At 36.1% G+C, this 23,346-nt stretch overlaps 1 long non-coding RNA gene across 5 annotated transcripts; it reads right to left on the minus strand.

The window, feature by feature from the left end:
• Nucleotides 1-3,301: 3,301 nt before the first annotated feature.
• LOC110937521 lies at nucleotides 3,302-5,499 on the minus strand. 5 transcript variants are annotated; one of them, XR_002590845.2, is made up of 6 exons: nucleotides 5,335-5,498; nucleotides 5,176-5,242; nucleotides 4,424-4,525; nucleotides 4,136-4,304; nucleotides 3,760-4,067; nucleotides 3,302-3,607 (listed from the first exon to the last, which is right to left on the minus strand). It is a non-coding gene; the product is annotated as an uncharacterized LOC110937521 (long non-coding RNA). The 5 variants fall into 5 exon arrangements; XR_002590844.2 differs by having other exon boundaries at nucleotides 5,176-5,246; XR_002590846.2 differs by having other exon boundaries at nucleotides 3,322-3,607; nucleotides 3,760-3,806; nucleotides 3,891-4,067; nucleotides 5,176-5,499.
• Between the last annotated feature and the right edge of the window lie 17,847 nt (nucleotides 5,500-23,346).

A 23,346-nucleotide genomic window follows, 5' to 3' on the forward strand; every position in this document is an offset into this window, starting at 1 on the left:
GTTTATTGAGTTTTGGAAGTGGAATGGGCTATACATACAATATTCATGGGCCTAAGTTGTTATATTCTGGATTGGGTTTTAAATTAGTTGGGTCTAGTTTACAGAGTTTTAGTTTGGAGGCCCACCAAAGACTTTACGTTGTATGATTTTCTTTTTCATGCCGATCTAGGGCTGTCCAAACTGCTCGACGATCGAAGATCGCTCGACGATCGCTCGAAAAATGCTCGAAAAATGTTCGTTCGATTCCCGCTCAGTTTGTAAATGAGCCGATCGGATCGGTTCGATTCAAATTCAATCAGAGCATGAGCATAGCTCCGCTCGCTCGTCGATCGCTCGGTTTCGCTCGAATTATTTTTATTAATAATTAATATATATATATATATTTATATTATAGATTTTATAGATTAAAAACCCAAAAAAATATAATAGCCCAAAAAAAACTAAAAGCCCAAATAACATTCAACCCAACTTAATTTTTAATATATAAATCTAAGTATAATCTAACCATAAATCTATTCTTCCCTAATCAGTCGTATTCAAATCGCCACTCTAATCTCAGTCTCACTCTCCGGTCTCCACAGTCACAGACTCACAGTCTCCGTCTCCGACCCTCTAATCTCCGGCTCCGCTCTCTAATCTCCGACACACATATCGCCGCTGTCTCTAGTCTTCAATCTTCGGACGGTCTTCAACAGTTCTTCAATCTGCAACAAGTGAGTCTAATCTGCTGTTTTTTTCTAATATGCTGTTTTTTTTTAATCTGCTGTTTGGTATGTTATGTTTCTGTTTGGTATGTTTGTTATAGTAGCATAGAGCAAGATGGAGATCGATGACATTCGACAGTTGGCAAAATTTTGATGTAAACATGGTTGGTGATTAGTTGTTGTTTGTCCCAGGTCCTTTCTAGCTTCTTGCTAGTTGGTTGTTGGTTATTAATAAAAATTGCTCCCTTGTTTGTTCAAAAAAAATGTTATGTATTCGCACTTTATTTTGTGTTTCTTATGTATTCGCACTTTATTTTGTGTTGCTTTTGTATTCGCACTTTAAGTTAGAATTTGTTTTTGTTGAACGAAGCCTTATTATTCAATCGAGCGAAAACGATCCGCTCGCTTTTTTTTAGGATTTGATAAAAACCGAGCGAAACCGAGCCGATCGATTCAAATTCAATCCGAGCATGAGCATCACTTTTGCGATCGGTTTTATAAATTTGATCCGCTCGGATCGGATCGGTTGTAATTCAATCCGAGCATGAGCAGACCCTCGATCGGATCGGATCAGATCGTGAACACCCCTATGCCGATCTATCTTTGTGAAAACCTATAGACTCACTAGTTCAATTATCCATCCGTGGTGGGGCTGTATGTAACCCCCCCCCCCCAAATCTTAAAACACCAAATGGCATCGAGCTACACCACCTTTAAGGGTGCTATGGCCCTTCCTCCCTCACTTCCAGCGAAATTATAACGGTGTGATAATTTGTTTGTCTCTCACACACATATATTTACATACATATGTATGTATAATTGAAGGGGTTACATAACCTTTTTTTACTACATACTCAAGTTATATAACTCATATCTTTACATATTTTTGCCACTTGTCACATAACCCTCTTATGGGGCCTTATGGGACTTGACCACTAAACATGGTCTTAGGCTAAGGGGTATGGGGGCCATGGTTGGGTTATTATTTGCCACATAGGATCATTATTCATGCACTACACCATCCCCCTCATTAAATTATGGTGGTTCGCGTGGATTGAACCACGGCAACCACGACCCTCCCATCTGAATATTTTAAGACAAAAATAAAATAAATAAATAAAGATGACAGTAGTTTGGGTCATAACCACACCCTATAACCTTAGTATGTTTTCAAATGTTCTGAGTCTAGTACTTAAGGGACATATTCGGGTGTTCAAATACTAGTGTTTTGAGTCAAGTCCGAAGTATAAATTCTGTTCTACGTAAATTGTGATGTATTTATCCTAAAAAAATAAGACTTTTATAAAAATAGAATGTATAAGTATAAACGGATGAATATGTATTTATCCTAAAAAATAAAGATTTTGATAAAAATAGAATGTTTTAAGTATAAACGGATGAATTTCAAAGACTGATTAACCCATCATCTCAATCTCAAGGCAAATCAAAACTCCACTTGTTACAAATTTTATTAAATAAATTTTTGAATATTTGTTCTTGAATTTACTACTTATTTTTCCATTGATTTTATTTAAACTAGTTTTTAAATGTTTATTTTCCTATTTTCTTATGGATTTTTTCTATCATTAATTCTAAGTATATTTTTTACAATTTCCTACACGGTTTGCTACAAATTTTATTTAATTATTTTTACTATTTTATATTCGGATTTTAATTTACTTTTGCTATGTTTCTTTGTCATATTACTTTTCAAATATTTACTTTCATTATATTAGTCAAATAAAATTAATTAAAAAATAGACCATCTAGTTATTAAAGGGCATTTTAGTAATTTTATTAAGATTTAACAAAAAGGTTAACAAGGTTTGGCCTTAGTACTCAACATTGTGACAAATTAGAACGTTAATACCTGATTTTGTAACAAAAAACTATTAGTACCTGACATTGAAATTTGGCAGAAATCATAAGGACCAACGGTGTAATTTTTTCTTTTGTAACCCTATATTTTTACAAAATTTTGTTTAAACCTTAGTATATTGTTCAAGGGATATCTATGTCGATCATGTAATTAATCAGTTGAACTATACACCGGCCTTGAGTCTTATGCTGCTTGGATCTTTTGGTTGAAACAAATCTTGGCACGTTCTATAAATGGTTTAACCAGCAATGACGACATCTATCATGATAGTTTTGTTTAATATATCATAATCACTAGATTAGAACCCCGTGTATTACACGGGTTGAATAATTGCAATATTATATACTAAATAACAAAACAATATATCTTTATAAACCTTGTTTATTACAATGGTTGAATAATTTTATATATTAAATAATAAAAAATTATATCTGTAAGAGACTCACACTACTACAAAAGAGAGCTTTAGACGGGGTGATATGGGTTTTAAGACGGTGTTTTCAACACCGTCTTAAACTACACTGGTTTAAAGTGATGTCTTATTAGACGGTGTTCAATTTGAACACCGGCTTAAACTTGCTGAACACCGTCTTTTAATATCAACACAAAATATTTTTTAACACCGTCTTATAAACATTTGCTAAAAAAAAAACATTTACAATATAAAAAGTTTTCCAGAAAACATCAAGCTTATATACACCAATGGAACATTTTCAAATCAAACCAAAACAATACACATTCAATTCCGAAATAAACCTGTAGACATCCAATTCGGAAATAAACCCGTCAAATTACAATCGTTGAATGCATAACAAACTACGTTAAATTGTATAAAAAAAAACTACATAAGCTAATCTAACGAAATACCTAACTCTCTAAAAAACTTCGGAAATAAACCCGTCAAATTACAATCATCTGTAGCCTCTCTCTTTTGTCGTGCCACATCTAAATGAAATACCTCAAAATCAGCTGGAAGCCGTGGATATTGTTCATGATACCTAAGTGCCGATATCACAGCCCTAAGCTGTGAATCAAAAGAAAACAAAAAAGACCTTATATAAAATGGCCATGCCTAAAGGTGCATCACAGGAATACTTTCAAGTGAACAAAAAACAACTAAGACATAACTACTATTAAAATAGTCAATTAACTTATTAAAATAGTCAATTAACTTACTTCTGGATATAACGCAAAAGCATTACTGCACCAACCACACCAACAGGCTGCAGATTACAATAATCATTAGTCAAGAACTTGATAGTGAGGATAAAGAAACCAGGTTGTTGATACTGCTGTCAGGATCAAACCATTGGGCTGGCCTGGTTCAGTGACTTTTCTAGTCGTTATTCGAACTGTCTACTCAACTGAATCAGAAAGGGCTGTCTATGATTGCCGACATGAGCCAGTTATGTGAAGGCAAAACATCCGTACCATCCTATGAGCCACATTCATCAAATTTGTTCTTGCTTCTGGTGTTGGTATTGCTGTAAACATACATTTATATAAGTATCATGTCATGTTATTAAATGAAGAAATATATGTTTATTGGTACCTCCAATGTCAGATATATTTCAGGCCATAAGACTTGCAAGCCTCTCGCATTGGCGTTGTAAAACAGCTAGCCATCGTCGAGCTCCAAATGCCATTCCACTGCTAACATAATCAGTAAAGATCCCATGGACCAGCTCATTCTCAGCCTCAGCATGCTCAACCCAAGTAACCTGATTCAATAAAATGGTTCATAATTATATAACAACATCCATATTTAACATTTATTATATGTTCAACACACCAACCTACTTATTTTAGCACCTCTAACTAAGAACATATAAATACTCACTAGCTGCATGGAAGCATTCGGCGTTCCATTAACACCAGAAATGATGACTTGAAGCGTTTTCGCACGCGAGATGATTGAGGGAAACAACTCCATCCATTTATCCTATAAATCCCCAAAAAAATGATAGATTAAAAACCAACAAAATATCTATTTCCAAACAAGAAAAAAAAAAACTTAAATCTAACATGAACAAGCTAGTGACATACTGCATCAAGAAAAGCATCAACCAGAGTGATACTATTAATAATCACAACTGAGAGCCCGTCATGTCAGCTTGCTAGACCCGCCCCATGCACGGCTTCAAACTCCCACCCCTTGGGCCACACCCCAACCCAAGCCCACCCTGGGTGGTGGCTTGGGCATTTTCAGCCAACCCACGCGTCAACCCAAGCCCCATACCCCATAGTCTAATATCTAATCAACTTTTTTATACGTTTTTAAGCGATTGGTATACTTGGAGACTTAAAAAGTACTTTAGTAATAATGTTTTAGACCAATAAAGAATTCGATAAGGTCAAAGGCAGCAGATATGGGTGCAACAGTTCGTGGAATGCTAATAATCTACTTCTAAATCCAAACATGTCAAAGTCAGCCCTAAGAATATACATCATTTCCTACAGCATATCCAACATATCCACAGAGCATTTCCTACAGCTCTCTCTATTATCAGCTATTATTTAATATTGCATAACCAGTTCCACAACCAAACACCCCTAAAAATATACATCATTATAGAAAAATTATCAGCAAACCTGGGTTTGAGTGTATCATCTGAACGATGATGTGGATAGCTAGAACTGTTCGTCAATCCCTCAGCGTCTGGCTTCAATTCCGAAGTGGAAGTGGAATCACTTACAAACAACAATACATATACATACAAACCGCGTCGAAGTGGAATCGAAAAAACTAACCAGTCTCGAAGGTGGAATCGAAGGAGAATGCTTCCGTCGTCGAGCAAATCTAAGGGAAAGGGGCTGCGCGTGGTGGTGCGGCTGTAGGGTTTTGGTCGTCGCACATTGAAGAGGAAGGGAAATTGCTGTAGCCTAACTCATCAGTATGTAAGTTAGGGTTACAAATGGGTTTATGTTTTTTTTTTTTTGTTGTTGTATAAGACGGGGTTTAATGATAACACCGTCTAAAAGGTTCTTGCATTTGTATAAGACGCGGTTTGATTATAAGACGGGGTTGTTCTGAATTTTGTTGGATATTTTAATCAAATATATTATACTTATTGATATTAAGACGGTGTTATTGCTTGAACCCCGTCTAAAGCAAAATTGAACACCGTCTAATGGTTGGTTTTGTAGTAGTGTCATGTATTGTACAGGTTGACTAAATGTAATTTTATATACCAAATAATAAAAAAAGTTATATGCTTAAAACTCAAGTGTTTTACATGGGTTGAATAAATGTAAGTTTATATACCAATAATAAAAAAACTTATATAGTTTAAAAATCCCGTATATTGTACGGGTTGAATAAATCTAATTTTGTAAACCAAATAATAAAAAAATTATATCTTTAAAAACCCGATGTTGTGGATTACACAAGTTGAATAAATGTAATTTTAAGATACGTTATTTAAGAAGCAAATCAGCTACAATTTGAGTGGTAAAATGTGGTACTAATTCCGACAATTTGATTTATAAATTATGTATTGAATCGATATATATATATATTTTAATAATGAAAATAAATAATATATTAATACAGACTTTGGTTTTCGTGATAAATAATTTGTATTATTTAAAAATATCTTAAAACAATTTAAATTGGAGGATAAAATTTTATTAAAAAAACAAAAGAAATCTTTTAAACATTCAAAGTAAGATAAGATCTAATATTAATTTATTATTTATTTAATTAATATAAGATATGTAGGAAAATGATACGGCAAAATCAAAAAGTTGATGCCTTCAATTAATAACATGTGCTACACATTGATTTCGTATTACACGGGGTTGTATAATAGAGTTTTTATAATTATAAAATGTGTGCGTATATATAACCTGTTTATAATTCTCTTTTAGATGTGATTACTTGCTCATTCATGAAAATAGTTAATTGCTCGGATGGTCCCTGTGGTTTCTGTTTTTTCACGTTTAGTCCCCACCTTTTGAAAATAGCAGGTATGCTCCCTATGGTTTGTCATTTTGTTACTCGAATAGTCCCCAGAGTAAATGTTTGGGGACCATCCGAGTAACAAAATGACAAACCATATGGAGCATACATGTTATTTTCAAAAGGTGGGGACTAAACGTGAAAAAACATGAAACCACAGGGACCATCCGGGCAATTAACTCTTCATGAAAATCATTTTAGATGCGAACCTTTATATTATAAGCATCCCGTGAAGCATCGAGATTGTTAGGAAAAGTTATAGTAATCAAGTAAAATTTAATAGCGAGTATGTGTAAATAAATACTAACCCTTTTAGATTAATATCTACAAAAGTAACCGTACATTATTTTTAACTTTCACATCGTTTAGATGAAAACTATGTAACCAAAGATAAAAATGTAACATTTTTAAAGAATTAAGCATATGGATTAAGTATACGAAAACTAATAATACTACTTTCAAGATCAATGGTTGTTTTGACATAAACTTAGATTAGGATTCCCGTAATATATTTACTTCAAATTGTTTGTTATATTTTTATATCTAATAGATAATGATTATCTTTAGTTATAAAAAAAATAAATATTTATAATTAAGAGGCGGGAACGCAATAAAATCGATAGCTTCAATGAATGACACGTGTACCTCATAGGTTTCTTTTATTATATTAATAGATTTGTAAGTAAGATTCAAATTAAATGCTCTTACTTTTTGCATCATAAAAATAGTATTCTTATGATGATTAATTCGTGTATTTTATACAATGATAATTTTTTAAAATTTGAATTTATTTAAATAATTAATAGATCAAGAATTAATTCATTTGGAGTTATATATATTTGGGAGTCGCATATATTTGAATGTAACATGCTCAATGGAAACCATAACTTGGGGTGATGTATAATTACTTATATTAATTTATTATGTAGTTAGTGGATCACAAATGGGGCTAAGATAAAAAGAAAAAGATTGAGGTCTATCGTTAGTATACATCTCCGTAAACTAAGATATCAAATAAGTTCAATGCACGGTTATAATTTTAACACAATGAATATTTTTTTTAATAGCTAAATTTGCACATTATAGGTATTAAACCTACAACCTCCTACTACCCGAAATTCTATTTAACTCACCAACACCACTGGCTATTCTTAGTTCTAATCATACTTATTTTAAGTTTATACCAAACACCAAACTGTGGATGATGTTCTATAACTAAGACAAATACACTGGATGTCATATGTATTTACATATCTACACCACTAAAAAATACACATTTCTTGACGAACATTATGCGTCATGAAACGGTAATTATGACACACAAAAGCGTGTCGTTGATTGAGGAGTCATAAAATTACCATGACATGCATTTGTATGTCATGTTTTTATGACACACATTTCATGACACACATTCATGACACACATGACTCTCATTTTATGACACCTTTTAATGACACACATTCATGACAATCATTTTTAACATTCATTTACGCGTGTCATGCTTTTAATTGTTTAAAAAAATTATAGAATTACTAATTTGCCCTGGTTACATGTATAATAACAAAAACAATAAATTTTTTTCATAAAACAAATACACACACATAAATATATATATATATATATATATATACCAAAATAATCCATTACATAATCATTTGTCAAGTATACTACAAATATTTTAACGTTAACAAAAAAAAAAGAATTGTTTGTCAATACATCGTCAACACCTAAAATACGATTCGTCACTTAAAAATAGAGGTAACCGCACAAGTCGACCAATCTTCGCGAATGCCATCTATATACACAGCCGAGTATTCCTCTACTCCTTTCCCAACCTGAGCCAACAGTTAAATGAAATAAATCTTAAAAATCAGAATTTAATCCTAATATATGAATTTAAGCATTTGTTTGGATATTTAAGTACATATTTCTCTCAGACAAAAATATGCCTAAACTTACATTATCATTGTCAAGTATTTCAACTCCTTCGTAAGCTATCTCCTTCATGAACTTCATCACATAGTAGCCGCATTCAGTACCTCCTGGCTGACGTGGACACTACACAATTAAAAATACCAAGAAATGTGAAACCATTGCGATTTAAGTTTAAACTAAAGGGTTTTAATATTTACAGTATCATTACAACCACAGTTTAAATAAGAGATTAAGTGCTTACCCTAGCGTTAATCCAGATGAGTTTAACCCTTATGTTGGCACCACTTCGTAAAGCATACACGACCATTGCCTTATAAAAAGTCAAAATTATATCAAAGTATATTCCAACTCTTTTATCATCCATTATGATAATTTGTATTACTTACGTATCAATAATTTGCCTCAATTGCTCATCGACACTTCTAAGCCGTAAAGAATCAAGATAATTTGCCTCAACTGCTCATCGACACTCAACCTCACAAGTTGTGCAAATACATAGTATCATCAGGTATGGCTATACAAATAAATTGGTAATATAAACAATTATATAAAGTAAACAGAATGATAAAAGGATTACATTTAGTTGTTACAAAATTAGAACATATCAACACATAAATATCAAGACTATTGTGTAATAAAACCATTTGATATAAATTATAAATGAATAAAAAAAACCAAAATAGTTCATCAAAATGAGCATGAAAAAGAGATGTCAAGGACTTTAAAATGCAGCAATCAAGTTGTACACACTTAACAACATGAGCTATAATCACACGTATCCAAGCAGGGGCGGTTCTTAGAAGGCCACTGGCAGGGCCACGGCTCGGGCAAGTTTTTCGGCCGTAGTGCTAATTTTTCGCATTTCGATCGAAATTTTTTATATATACTATGTTTGGCCCGGGCTTGCCCGGGCTTTTTTTAGTGCCCGTGTCTTTCGGCCCTGGCACGTTCAACGGGCAAGATCCGCCATTGTATCCAAGTGATAGGCTAGTAGTAGGACAAGCTCTAATTTCAGACACCTGATTTAGGCTTATTTCATGAATGAATGAATTCAGCGAATGTAATTAAGTGCAATCCTAAAGCAAAAGATCGAGTAAAAACATAAATTAGAAAGAAAATAAACCTTTGAAGGACCGATTGAGTATAGACCGTCTTAAGATTGGAACAGATTGTTTTAATGCATTACTGTTTTGATGATACTCCAACTAGAAAAGCATCTCGAGCACTTGTTGTGTCCAAAAGATCCACCTTTATATCTTTCACTCTTCCAGCAAATTCCTAAGTACTAACAAAAAAATTATAAACTTATAAGAAACGAAAAATTAAACAAATTCTGCACACTTCCTTAATTGTATATACTTACAAGATTTATCATTACACATGATTATGCTGGCCTATATAAAATTAAAGCTTAAAGACTGATAAATTAAAAGTGTCTCTCTTTAGCATGGCATCGAACACCTGGCGTGCTTTGTCAGATGCACAAAATCAATCATGCATATTAATAAAACCATTACCAATATACAAATGTGTTCCTAAGCTTATGTTCACACACCAAATAAAAGAAAGAAAAATAAAATGCCACTTCAAGGACATAGCAAAAACTATGTGTCATCATCCACTCAGTGTTAGGATTGAAATGGAAAAAATCAAGAAGAAGAAGAGGAAGAGTATCCACAATCAAGCCTATCCATCAGTTTGATGGATCGTTCCTTTTATTAACTAACTCCAACGACCTATTACACATTTTACACATTAACCCCTCTATTACAATTTGTACATTTAAAACCCTTTTACTATTCAAGTACTAACAATACCCTTCCCATAAACTTTTTTGACCTCAAAAAACAAAAGAGGGAAAACGAAGCTTGAAATCTTCCCAATACTCCCACGTAGCTTCCGTCACCAGCAAGTTCATCCAGTGAACTAATACCTTCAATGTAGCCCTACCACCACGGCTGACCAATTGTTTATCCAGAATCGCCCGAGGCTGCAAGGTAAAACGAGGAGCAGACGGAAAAGGTCCAGCTAACGGTAATGGGCCAATTGCCTTTTTTAGCAGTGATACATGAAATGTAGGATGCATCTCAGCTTCAGGAGGTAAGTCCAGTTTATATGCGACGTTTCCAATTTTCTGTAGAATCAAATAGGGCCCAAAATATCGTTGAGATAATTTCCTGTTGTGATGGTGTTTTAATGATGTTTGTGCAAAAGGGTGTAGTTTAACACACATCCAATCGCCCGGTTGGAAATCTCTGTCAACACGATGGTTGTCAGCCATCTGTTTCATTCGATTCCTAGCTGTTGCCAAATGACCCTTAAGCTTGACTATCATTGCTTCCCTGTCTCTATGGACCTCCTCCACTGCAGCTAATGCAGTATCACCCGGAATAAACGAAATGTGAATATTAGGTTTTACTCCATAAAGTGCTTCATGAGGGGTCATTTTAATAGAAGAATGCCAGGAAGTGTTGTACCACCATTGACTCAAAGGTAACCACTTAAGCCAGGATGAAGGGGCATCCATACACATGCTTCTTAGGTAAGATTCTAGACACCGATTTAGCACTTCTGTTTGACCATCTGACTGTGGGTGGTATGCAGTAGAAAGGGCCAACTGCACTCACTGTAACCTCATGAATTCCTGCCAAAATGCACTAAAAAATACAGGGTCCCTGTCACTAACAATTGTTGATGGGCAACCATGCAACTTGAAAATGTTATCCATGAAAGTTTTAGCCACCTCCACAGCAGTAAAAGGATGTCTCAGGGATAAGAAATGACCATATTTAGTCATCCTATTAACCACAACTAGAATAGTATCTTTGCCTTGAACTTTTGGGAGCCCCGAAATAAAGTCCATAGAGATATCACTGAAAATGGATTGAGGAACAGGAAGAGGTTGCAGTAACCTCGGACTACCATGTGTCTCATATTTAGACTTCTGACACATTGAACATTCCTTAACAAATCTGTGGACATCTTTTGAGCATCCCTTCCAGTAGAATAATTCTTTAAGCTTAGCTAGAGTGGCCTTAAAACCTGAATGACCCCCTATAAGGGAAGAATGACATAAATTCAGCAATTCTTGTCTCAAGGACATGTCTTTAGGAACCCATAGTTTGTTCTTCCTTCTCAACATCTGGCCATCCCAAGAGAATTGCTTAACCTCCTGTCCTTGTTGTAACTAGGATATCAACTGCTGACAATCACCATCAGCTGCCCAAGCAGCTTGAAACTTTGGCCATAATAAAGGATCTATGGAACTACATCCCATTTGTAATAATGCCATTCCTGAAACTCTAGATAGAGCATCAGCTACCAAATTTTCAGACCCCTTCTTGTATGTGATTTCATAGCTATAGCCCACTAGTTTTGACAACCACTTCTGTTGTAATGGAGTCACAATCTTCTGTTCCAACAGGTGTTTCAGACTTTGCTGGTTAGTCTTAATGATGAAATGCTTCATAATCAAATAATGATGCCATTGTTTGATTGCCATTAAGATTGCCAGTAATTCTTTATCATAAACTGAAAGGGATTGTTGCTTGGTAGACAGGGATTTACTAATAAAAGCTAAAGGATGCCCTTCTTGCATGAGAACTGCCCCCAACCCTTTTGCTGATGCATCTGTCTCGACAATAAAAGTTTTGTTAAAATCAGGTAATGCCAATACAGGAGGATTACTCAAAACCTGTTTGAATGTCTCGAATGCTGCCTGAGTATGCTCATCCCAATGAAACCCTTCTTTTTTTAGCAAATCAGTTAAAGGCTTAGCTAATACCCCAAATCCTTTTATGAACCTTCTGTAATAGCTTGCCAGACCTAGAAACCCTCTGAGCTGCTTAACATTAGTAGGAGTAGGCCATTGTTGAATAGAAACAATCTTTTGAGGATCCGTAGCTACTCCTGCTGCTGTGATAATATGCCCTAAGTATTCCACCCTAAAACTGGCAAACATACATTTAGACTTCTTAGCCTTTAAGGTATGAGTTCTGTAGAAATATGGGCCTTCCAAAATGTGAAGTTAAATATTGTGGTTGCACAATTAATGCACTGGCTAAATAAAAGTCTAAGGGGGTACGGGGCACCTTCGGGATGCTTAATCGGGGAGGGGTTTTGCCGAATTGGGGGGTGCCGCCAATAAGGCGGGGGGTGAAATCGGGGAAGAGGTTGGGGGTGGAGGCACCGAAGAGAGGGGAGGAGAGAGAGAGGAGAGAGGGAGGCTTGGTCCAATCAATGCTTTCCTTTTTTTTAAAAAAAAAAAACCCAATTCACCTAATAGGGGAGTGGCGCCATCAAATTGGGGTGTTAGGGGAGTTTAAGAGGGGAGTTGACGTGGCACACGGGGATTGGTTTGGCGTAAGAGAGGGGACTCACCTATTAGGTGAGCACCCCCTTCACCCTAACAAATGTCAGGTGAAGAAATTTTTCCATGCAATTTTCAAATGGCTGGCAAGAAAATAAGGACATGTTCTCACCTTCAATTTTTCTTATAAATTTGAAGTGAAGCTCCGTTGCAAGTAGTATCAAAAACCACTCACAAATATACATATGTAATAGAGATACAAAAACTCTCTATATTCTCTATGTATTTTTCTTTTTCTCCAAACTCTGTAAACACTGTAAAATTAGAGTGAATTGTTTCTCGGCTTCCGCCACCCGTTGTTTTTCCCGATTTGGGTTTTCCACGTAAATCCTCATGTCACTCTTATTTTATTTTCTACCTTTAAAATTACCAGGTGCTTGATTACGCTTGATACATTAATTCCGTTCCGCATCAAACTAATATTATTAATTACTGCTCGGATTCTTGGGCGAGTTTTCACACTCTTTTACCTCAGTTGGTATCAGAGCATCCGGGTTTTAATATTAGTTTATTGGAATTATTTTATCAAGTGGTAAATAATGTCTACAATGAAATTCGATATTCCGTTGTTAGATCGAAACACCAGGTTTCCTCTATGGCAAGTAAAGATGAGAGATGTTCTAATTCAGATGGATTTACATAAGGCGCTTTTGGGTTTCGATAAGATGCCCGAGTCATGGAACCAAGAAGAAAAGGAGATGAAAGATCTCAAGGCACTATCCCAGATTCGTTTGCACTTATCAAACGATGTTTTACAAGATGTTTTAAAAGAAACTTCAGCGGCTTCTTTATGGCTAAAGTTGGAGCAATTATTGATGACTAAGAGCTTACCAAACAAGTTGCATCTAAAGCAACGGTTGTTCAATCTCAAAATGATTGAAGGTGGTTCTTTAGCTGAACATATTTCCACATTCAAAGAGTTAGTTAATAACTTAGAGAATATGGATGTTCAGTATGAAGATGAAGACTTGGCTTTATTTTTGCTGTCATCATTGCCCGAATCCTACAGCCATTTTCGTGATACTATCATATATAGCCGTGACACTCTTGTCTTAGATGAAGTTTATACAACTTTGGATTCAAAAGAAAAGATGAAGCACATTACTGGTGGTGGTACCAGTGATGAGAAAGCCGAAGGTTTAAATGCCAGAGGAAGAACAACCGATAGGGGTAAAAACCCTCAATCTTCCAACAGAACGAGATCCAAGTCTAAAGGCAAACGAAAGTTTTGCAATTACTGTCATAAGAAGGGACATACAATTGATGAATGTTTCAAGTTGAAGAATAAAGAGAAAGCAGCAGTAAATGGTAGACAAGCTAGCACTTCGGGTGAAGCTGATGTAGCGGAGGTCGGTTGTATTGGAGAACTCCTGACAGTTTATTCAGATAAACTGGATTCCACTGATGAATGGATACTTGATTCTGGTTGTACTTTTCATATGTGTCACAACCGAAGTTGGTTTTATACATTTGAAAAGGTTAACCAGGGTTATGTCTTAATGGGCAATAATTCTACATGTCCAGTTGTTGGACATGGCTCAGTTAGAATCCGTATGTTTGACAGAGTTATCCGAACCATTGGGAATGTTAGATATGTTCCTGACCTCAGAAAAAACTTGTTATCTCTCAGCTCCTTTGATAAAAAAGGATATGAGTTTGCCGGTAAAGGTGGAGTTCTCAGGGTATTCAAAGATGGTTCTGACAAACTAAGGGCCAAGCGAAAAACCTCAGACCTCTACTTTCTTGACGGGCAAACAATTTCGAGTGATGCTGTTGTTGTTTCAAAGTCTCTTTCTGAACCAGATCAGTCCCGTCTTTGGCATCTTCAACTCGGCCATATGAGTTTTCAAGGCATGTCCGAATTAAGTCGAAGAGGATTACTTGGTGAACAAAAGATTGTTCACTTAGAGTTCTGTGAAGACTGTGTGTATGGCAAGGCAAAACGAGTGAGTTTTCTAAGTGGTATTCATACAACGAAAGGACCACTTGACTATGTCCACTCGGATTTATGGGGACCGGCTCGAGTTGCTTCGAAAGGGGGAGCTAATTATATGCTCACTATCATTGATGATTTCTCCAGGAAGGTGTGGTCTTTCTTCTTAAAACGCAAGGGGGACGTTTTTTCTACCTTCAGAAACTGGAAAGTTCAGGTTGAAAAGCAGTCAGGATTGGTGGTAAAGTATCTTCGCACGGATAATGGACTTGAGTTTTGCTCAGAAGAGTTTAATGCCTATTGTCTAAAGGAAGGCATCACTCGACACCGCACGGTGGTCCATACACCTCAACAAAATGGTGTAGCCGAAAGGATGAATCGCACCTTTATGGAGAAGGTCCGATGTATGCTTTCTAATTCCAAACTGCCAAAGTCTTTTTGGGCGGAGGCTGCTTCAACTGCTTGCTATCTTATCAACCGATCACCATTACGAGCAATTGAGAAGAAAACTCCGTTTGAGTTATGGTCCGGAAAACCTGCCAATTATACAGTTTTAAAACCTTTTGGATGTCCAGCGTATGCACGTGTTGACAATGGGAAGTTAGAAACGAGAGCAATCAAATGCGTTTTTCTTGGGTACAATCCGGGGGTAAAAGGTTACAAGTTATGGAGCTTTAAACTGAAGAAAGTTATTATCTCAAGAGATGTTACTTTTGATGAGTCTAGTATGATTCAACCAGTTGTAGACACTTCAAAAGCTACAGATACATCTGATACATCATCCGAAGCAAGAAAAGAGCAATCTCAAGTGGAGGTGGAGCTTCCTACTCCATCTTCTACCGAGCAGAGTACATTTGAGCATCAAGAGTCTTCCTCGCCAGATGAGCATGTTGTTGTTGAGGATTCAACACCTTCGTAACCACAAACTACTACTCCAAGCATTGCGAGAGATAGGCCGAGAAGACAAATTGTTCCTCCGAAGAGGTATGCTGAATCTGATCTTGTTGTTTATGCTCTTACTGTTGCTGCCGATATTGAGTCAGGAATGGAGCCTGTTAAGTATGATGAGGCTATCAAGTCTAAAGACTCAAGTGATTGGATGATTGCTATGCATAATGAGATGGAATCCTTGCAAAGAAATGGTACTTGGGACTTAGTTCCTATTCCGAAAGGGAAAAGGCCGGTTAAATGCAAGTGGGTCTACAAACTCAAAGAACCTATCAACCCAACCGAGAAACCAAGGTACAAAGCTTGGTTAGTAGCTAAAGGCTACAGTCAGATTCCTGGCATTGATTATACTGACATTTATTCCCCAGTTGTCAAACATACTTCCATTCGTGTATTGTTGGGGTTGGTTGCTTCTAATGATTATGAGTTAGAGCAACTTGATGTTACTACAGCTTTCTTAAATGGTGAGCTTGAGGAAGAGATTTTTATGCAACAGCCCGAAGGCTTTGTAGTTCCAGGCAAGGAGAACTACGTGTGTAAATTGAGTAAATCTCTTTATGGCCTCAAGCAGTCTCCTAGACAATGGTATAAAAGGTTTGATTCATTTATGATCAGTCACAAATTCAAAAGGTGCACCCGTGATAGCTGCGTTTATTACAAGAATTGTGACGATGGTTCAATGATCTACTTACTTTTATACGTGGATGACATGTTGATCGCAGCGAAAGAGATAAAGGAGATTCAGAAATTAAAAGACCAGTTGAAAGCTAATTTTTAAATGAAGGACTTAGGAGCTGCCAAAAAGATTTTAGGTATGGAAATTGTTCGTGACAGGAAGTCTAGGGTCTTGCATCTTTCTCAGAAAAGTTATATTGAGAAAGTCCTAAGACGCTTCAATATGCATGAAGCAAAACCTGTCAACACACCTTTTGCAGCTCATTTCAAGCTATCATCCGCTTTGAGTCCTACTACTGAGACTGATATGGCTTATATGGCACGCGTACCATACTCTAGTGCCGTTGGATCTTTGATGTATGCTATGATTTGCACGCGCCCTGATTTGGCTTATGATGTTAGCATGGTCAGTAGATATATGGCGAACCCGGGGAAAGAACATTGGAAAGCAGTACAATGGATCTTTCGTTAGTTGCGTGGTACGTCTTCTATGTGTCTACGTTATGGTAATTCTAACACAGGGGTACTTGGATATGTTGATTCAGATCATGGCAAAGATTTGGATAAATGAAGATCGATTACAGGGTATGTGTTTACTTTGCATGGTTGTGCTATTAGTTGGAAAAGCACAGTTACAGTCTACAGTTGCGTTGTCTTCTACTGAGGCAGAATATATGGCGATTACAGAAGCAGTCAAGGAAGATATCTGGTTGAAGGGATTATTTAAAGAACTCCATGATAGAATAAAGGTTACCACAATTTTCTGTGATAATCAAAGTGTCATCTTCTTGAGTAAAGATCAAATGTTTCATGACCGAACAAAGCACATTGATATTCGTTATCATTTTGTGCGTGATATCATTGAGAAAGGTGATTGTGTCATAGACAAGATTGATACAGATTATAATCCCGCTGATGTATTCACCAAGAGTCTTCCAATAGCCAAGTTCAAACTATGTTTGGATTTGATGGGTGTTTCTGATCGCAATTGAGCCAGATAGGCTCGTGGTGGAGGAAGTATTTTAATTTTCGGAAACAATTTTTTCCTATATAGTGATTGCAGGTTCTTATGGAGTTTTAGAATTTAATAAGGTGTTTGGTACTTGTTGCATTTTGAAGTCAAGGTGGAGATTGTAGAAATATGGGCCTTCCAAAATGTGAAGTCAAATATTGTGGTTGCACAATTAATGCACTGGCTAAATAAAAGTCTAACAAATGTCAGGTGAAGAAATTTTTCCATGCAATTTTCAAATGGCTGGCAAGAAAATAAGGACATGTTCTCACCTTCAATTTTTCTTATAAATTTGAAGTGAAGCTCCGTTGCAAGTAGTATCAAAAACCACTCACAAATATACATATGTAATAGAGATACAAAAAATCTCTATATTCTCTATGTATTTTTCTTTTTCTCCAAACTCTGTAAACACTGCAAAATTATAGTGAATTGTTTCTCGGCTTCCGCCACCCATGGTTTTTCCCGATTTGGGTTTTCCACGTAAATCCTCGTGTCACTCTTATTTTATTTTCTACCTTTAAAATTACCAGGTGCTTGATTACGCTTGATACATTAATTCCGTTCCGCATCAAACTAATATTATTAATTACTGCTCGGATTCTTGGGCGAGTTTTCACACTCTTTTACCTCAAGTTCTCATGAGAGACAAAACCACTCTTAGATCCTTTAAATGCTCCTGAAAGCTTGTACTGTAAACCAAGATATCATCAAAAAAGACCAGTGCACATCTTCTCAATACCGGTTTGAAAATAGTATTCATTAAGGACTGAAACATAGCCGGAGCATTAGTAAGATCAAAAGGTAATACTAAAAATTCATAATGGCCCTGATGAGTCTTAAAAGCAGTTTTATGAACATCAGGTTCATACATCCTGACTTAATGATAGCCTGACCTTAGATCCAGCTTAGAGAAAACAACTGCCCCATGTAATTCTTCCAACAATTCTTCAATCAAAGGGATAGGAAATACATCCTTGACAGTAGCATCATTCAAACGCTTGTAATCCACACACATCCTCTAAGTAGCATCTTTTTTCTTAACAAGGACTACTGGGGCTGCAAAAGAGCTTGTACTTGGCCTGATCACACCAGAATCCAACAAATCTTGAGTCATGGCCTCTATCACATCCTTTTGTGCACTAGGGTATCTATAAGGTTTCAAGTTAATATTTATCTTCTCATCTTTCAGTGCAATCTTATGATCTAAGACCCTTGGTGGTGGCAGTCCTTTTGGAACCTCAAAAATATCCTCAAATTCTTGCAACAACTTATCCAAATCTTCATTGTGACATGCTTCCCCTATATTAGGTTGGTAAGCACAATGAACATTAGCCGGATTTTGTATTGAAAACAACTGTGCCTGTACCACAGTTCCTTCCCTCTGTAACATTGTTGTCAGCTTTTCCATAGAACACAAAGTAACTCCCTGAGACTTAGCCCCTTTGAGCTCGAAATCTTGAGTTCCCACCTTGAATTTCATAGTCAACTGTTTGAAATTCCACATAATGTCGTTAAGTGTCTCTAGCCATTGGACTCCCAAAACCACATCATAATTCCTTAAAGGAATTACCAACATATCTGCTGTAAACCATGATCCCTGCATCATCCACTTAAAATCTTTACACAATTTGAGACATTCCATCTTATTACCATCAACAATAGTAACTTGTAAATTGGATATATCTTTCAATGGACAATTGAATTTTTTAGCCAAAGCATCATTCATGAAATTATGGGTAGATCCACTGTCTACCAGAATCTGTAATTTCATGGTACCAATTGACCCCACAATTTGCATGGTAGAGAAGGAAGGAATACCCATGATAGCATTTAAAGAAATCTATGGACCATTATCCATGGGTTCTTGTATTTCACTGAATTGATCCACTGGTTCCTCCTCTTCCTTCTCCTCTACTTCTACCAAAAAAAGTTGTTTCTTACCCTTGCACACTCTGCTATAACCAGAAGTATATTTCTCATTACATGAGAAACATTCCCCTTTTGCTCGTTTCTCATCCAAGAACTTATCAAACAACTTCTTAGAGATAACATTGTTGATGGTAAGGAATGAATTAAGAGGAGTTGCCAATATAGGTTGTTTACTTCCAGTATTGAAGTTGCTTGACACACTCTTATTAACTGATGGTCTGTATGTTGTTGCTGTACTACTTTTGATGTTCATTGTTTTGTTTGCTTGATCTTGTAATCTTGCAAGCTTATACGCTTCTCTTAACAAGGTTGGTTTAAACAATTTAACATAACACTTGATTTCCGGTTTTAACCCTTCAATGAATATACTAACAGTATATTCATCACACAGTGTTACCTTGTTCAACAACAAATCAAATTGATCACAATACTCATCAAGATCCCCTATTTGTGTCAAAGCCTTTAATGCTCCCATCGCATCTTCTATCAAAGTAGTTGCAAACCTTGCTGAAATTGAACGAACATATTCCCCCCATGGCATTTGCATTAACGTTCGTCCACTAGACTTCATGTGCCCTTGATGCCACTGTAGAGCTCCACCCTCCAAATGAACCGCCGCATACCTCACTTTAAATCTATCAGGGGTTTCATCTATCTCAAAAAAATGTTCACACTTGTATAGCCATCCTTCCACATCATCTCCATTAAACTTGGGAAATTCCACCTTAGTGAGTCGATTATTACAGAAGCGATCACCATCATTATTTCTTAACCCATCTGTTCTGCCATTCGATTCTTCATCACGTGCATCACGAGCGTCCATTCTTGCCAAAATTGATTGCATCTGATCTCGAATTTGCTCCGAAACTGCCTTCAATTCAACCAATTCAGACAGATTTTGATCTGTTGTTGTTTCTAGTCTTGCGATGTCTTTTGCCATACGTTCAAGTTCCTGCGTTCGTGTCGTCATTGATGGTTCCAGTATTTCAATCTTGAATTGCTTCTGAATTTGTCAAGTGGGTTGATGAGTCCGAACGAAATTGGGTTGGAATTGCTCGAACAATGAACAATTCTGAATTGAATTGAACTGAATCAATCGAACAATGATTTGCTTCTGATGAATTGAACGGAAAAAAATCAGCCAGTAATGGAGCTTCCGAGGATCGGAGAGCTCTGATACCAAATGTTAGGATTGAAATGGGAAAATCAAGAAGAAGAAAAGGAAGAGTATCCACAATCAAGCCTATCCATCAGTTTGATGGATCGTTCCTTTTATTAACTAACTCCAACGACCTATTACAGATTTTACACATTAACCCCTCTATTACAATTTGTACATTTAAAACCCTTTTACTATTCAAGTACTAACACTCAGATTAGGAGCTGCAACGATCAAAAACTTATAGTAAGCGAGTATTAATTTGATGTACCTGTTAATGAAAGATTGACCAAAACTTCAAATCAATTATATATATTGCCTTTAGTCTACCATCCAGTTTGCATTAATCTTAATCTCTCCAATTCAGCCCCATTCTTTTCACTGTTAACACCAACATAGTATAGAACAAAATATATATATATATAGAGAGAGAGAAAGTATAATGTACTTCAGGTCTTAACCTACATTAACATACATGACAAAAAATATAACGTGCGTTATTATCATAGAACGTGCGTGATTATAGTCCCATGCGTGATTATGTGGTCCCATGCGTGATTATGTGGTCCCATGCGTGATTATACCCCTGATCCAACGGTTACCATTGTCTCCTACGTGATGTATGATAAGGCTTTTTGTATGTTAACCTTACTCTATATATATATATATATATATATATATATATATATATATATATATATATATATATATATATATATGGGGGACCATAAATTAGGGTTTTACCTCCCAAAGATTAAGGTCGGTCCTTCACATGTCGCATTTCGCTATGCTCATTTCTTCATTTTGGTGTGTGATGGTAATTTCTAAATGTTTCAGAAAGGCAACTCCAAGGACATAGGAATTGGGATGGGGAAGAACCAGGAGTTTGAGAAACCGATTGAGAGCAAGAAGAGGGAAACAGGGAAAAAACAAAGTTTGAAATTTGGATTAAGAGGGAAAAGAGAATTTATGGAGAAAATGGAAATTTAGATAAGGGCAAATGATTTATTTTTTATTTATTTTTCAACTTAACATACATAATATATGCTCAGCCATTTGGCACTGTTTTAATGCTCAGCCGATTCATTTGACTCTTTTTCTAAGGGTGTTAGGAGTGGAGCGGTAAACTGCTCAGCAAACGGTTTTGCCGATCGGCAAACACCGTCGCCAACAGTTTACCGTTGCCGAACAACACAAGAATCGGGGGATGAATGCCGATGCGGGGAACGAGGTTCAACGGCTATAATGCCGTTGGTTTATTAAAAAAAATTCATTTTCACCTTTTATAAATTAACCTTTTCTTTACATTTCTCATTTGCACTCAAACACTAGGGGTGTTCCCCACATGGGTAATGGTAAACAAATTTAAAAAAAAAAAAGATAAATATATGATTGGTTAGAAGAAAGTGGAACCCACCATTAACCCTTCACTCTCCTCTATCTCTTCTCTTCCCCACTCGGTGACTAGTCACCATGCCACTCCTTTACCGCTCAACGAAAACAAGGTGGCGCCACCTCATCGTTCGGCAAACACATTCACCGAATGGTGCCCCTTCCACACTAATATTTGTTAATTTTGTTTTTAACAACAATTTTACCAATATTTCATGAAACTTTGCAAGTATTGTCCTTTATCTATATACCAAATTTCAAGTTTTGTCCTTTATCTTTAAAATTGACGAGTTTTATACTTGTTGCTTTAAAATCTTGCATGATATGTCCTTTGACTCTAGCCCAGTTAAATTTTAATGTTTAATCAAGTCACATGCCTTGCACATGAGGGCGTATTTATCATTTACTCTGTAAGAAGTATTTTGTAAATAACATATATTCATGGACTATTTTATAAAAAATAAAGTATATATACACAAATAGAAAGAAAAAAAAAAACTTTTCTCTCTCTCTATCTCGAAACTCTTCACAACCCAACCCCTATTAACAAAGAAAAAAAAAACTTTTCTCTCTCTCTATCTCTAAACTCTTCACAACCCAACCCAAACCCCTATTAAAGTTAAAACACGTGCTCTCCTCAAATCCTAGAATTCCCCATCACAAATCTGAAAAAAAAAACGACGAATTTTGGATGGGGTTCTTAAGGGACGGATCTGGAACTGATGGAGATTCAGAATGAACCCAATAACTACATTGAAAATATTATATCATGTTTTGTTTTTAATTTTGTTGAAAATATTATATCATGTTTTCTTTTTAAACACTGACAAAGCTAACGTAAATTAGAAGGTTGTTTATAGAAATTAATTTAAAAAATATGTATAAAATCATATGAATAGATATATGTAAATAAAATCATAAATATTGTATAAAAATATAAAAATTTACATAAACCAACTTGGCACCCCATCGTTGACCCAACCCTTAGACTGTCTCCAATGCATCGGCCTGCATTTACTACATGCATCCTAATCATCACTGCCACATCAGCTTTTTACTCATTCTTAACAAATGCACCCTCTCTCATCTTTTTAACTCCAACCCATCATTCCCACATGCACCCTCTCTCCTCTATTTTTTTTAAACTTAAAATTGAATGGGCCCACATTCTCTCTCTGTACTTGGTTGCACTTCCCCACCTACAAGCCTTCCCCTTCATCACCCACTCCATTGCATCCTTCCCACATGCAGCCTCCACGTCACCAAATGCATCCCCTTCACTTGAAGCATTGGAGGCAGTCTTACTGTTGGTCAGTATCGACTTGGTCCGCTTACACAGCCCGCACTTGAACACGTCGAAATTTTGCGTCCAATGATGTATCGACACGTGTAATAAGTTTACACGTGGCATTAAACACTAAATAAAGGACCAAAGTTGACAAACATT

Source organism: Helianthus annuus, chromosome 4 (assembly GCF_002127325.2).
Source record: "Helianthus annuus cultivar XRQ/B chromosome 4, HanXRQr2.0-SUNRISE, whole genome shotgun sequence".
In the NCBI taxonomy this organism is placed as follows: domain Eukaryota; kingdom Viridiplantae; phylum Streptophyta; class Magnoliopsida; order Asterales; family Asteraceae; genus Helianthus; species Helianthus annuus.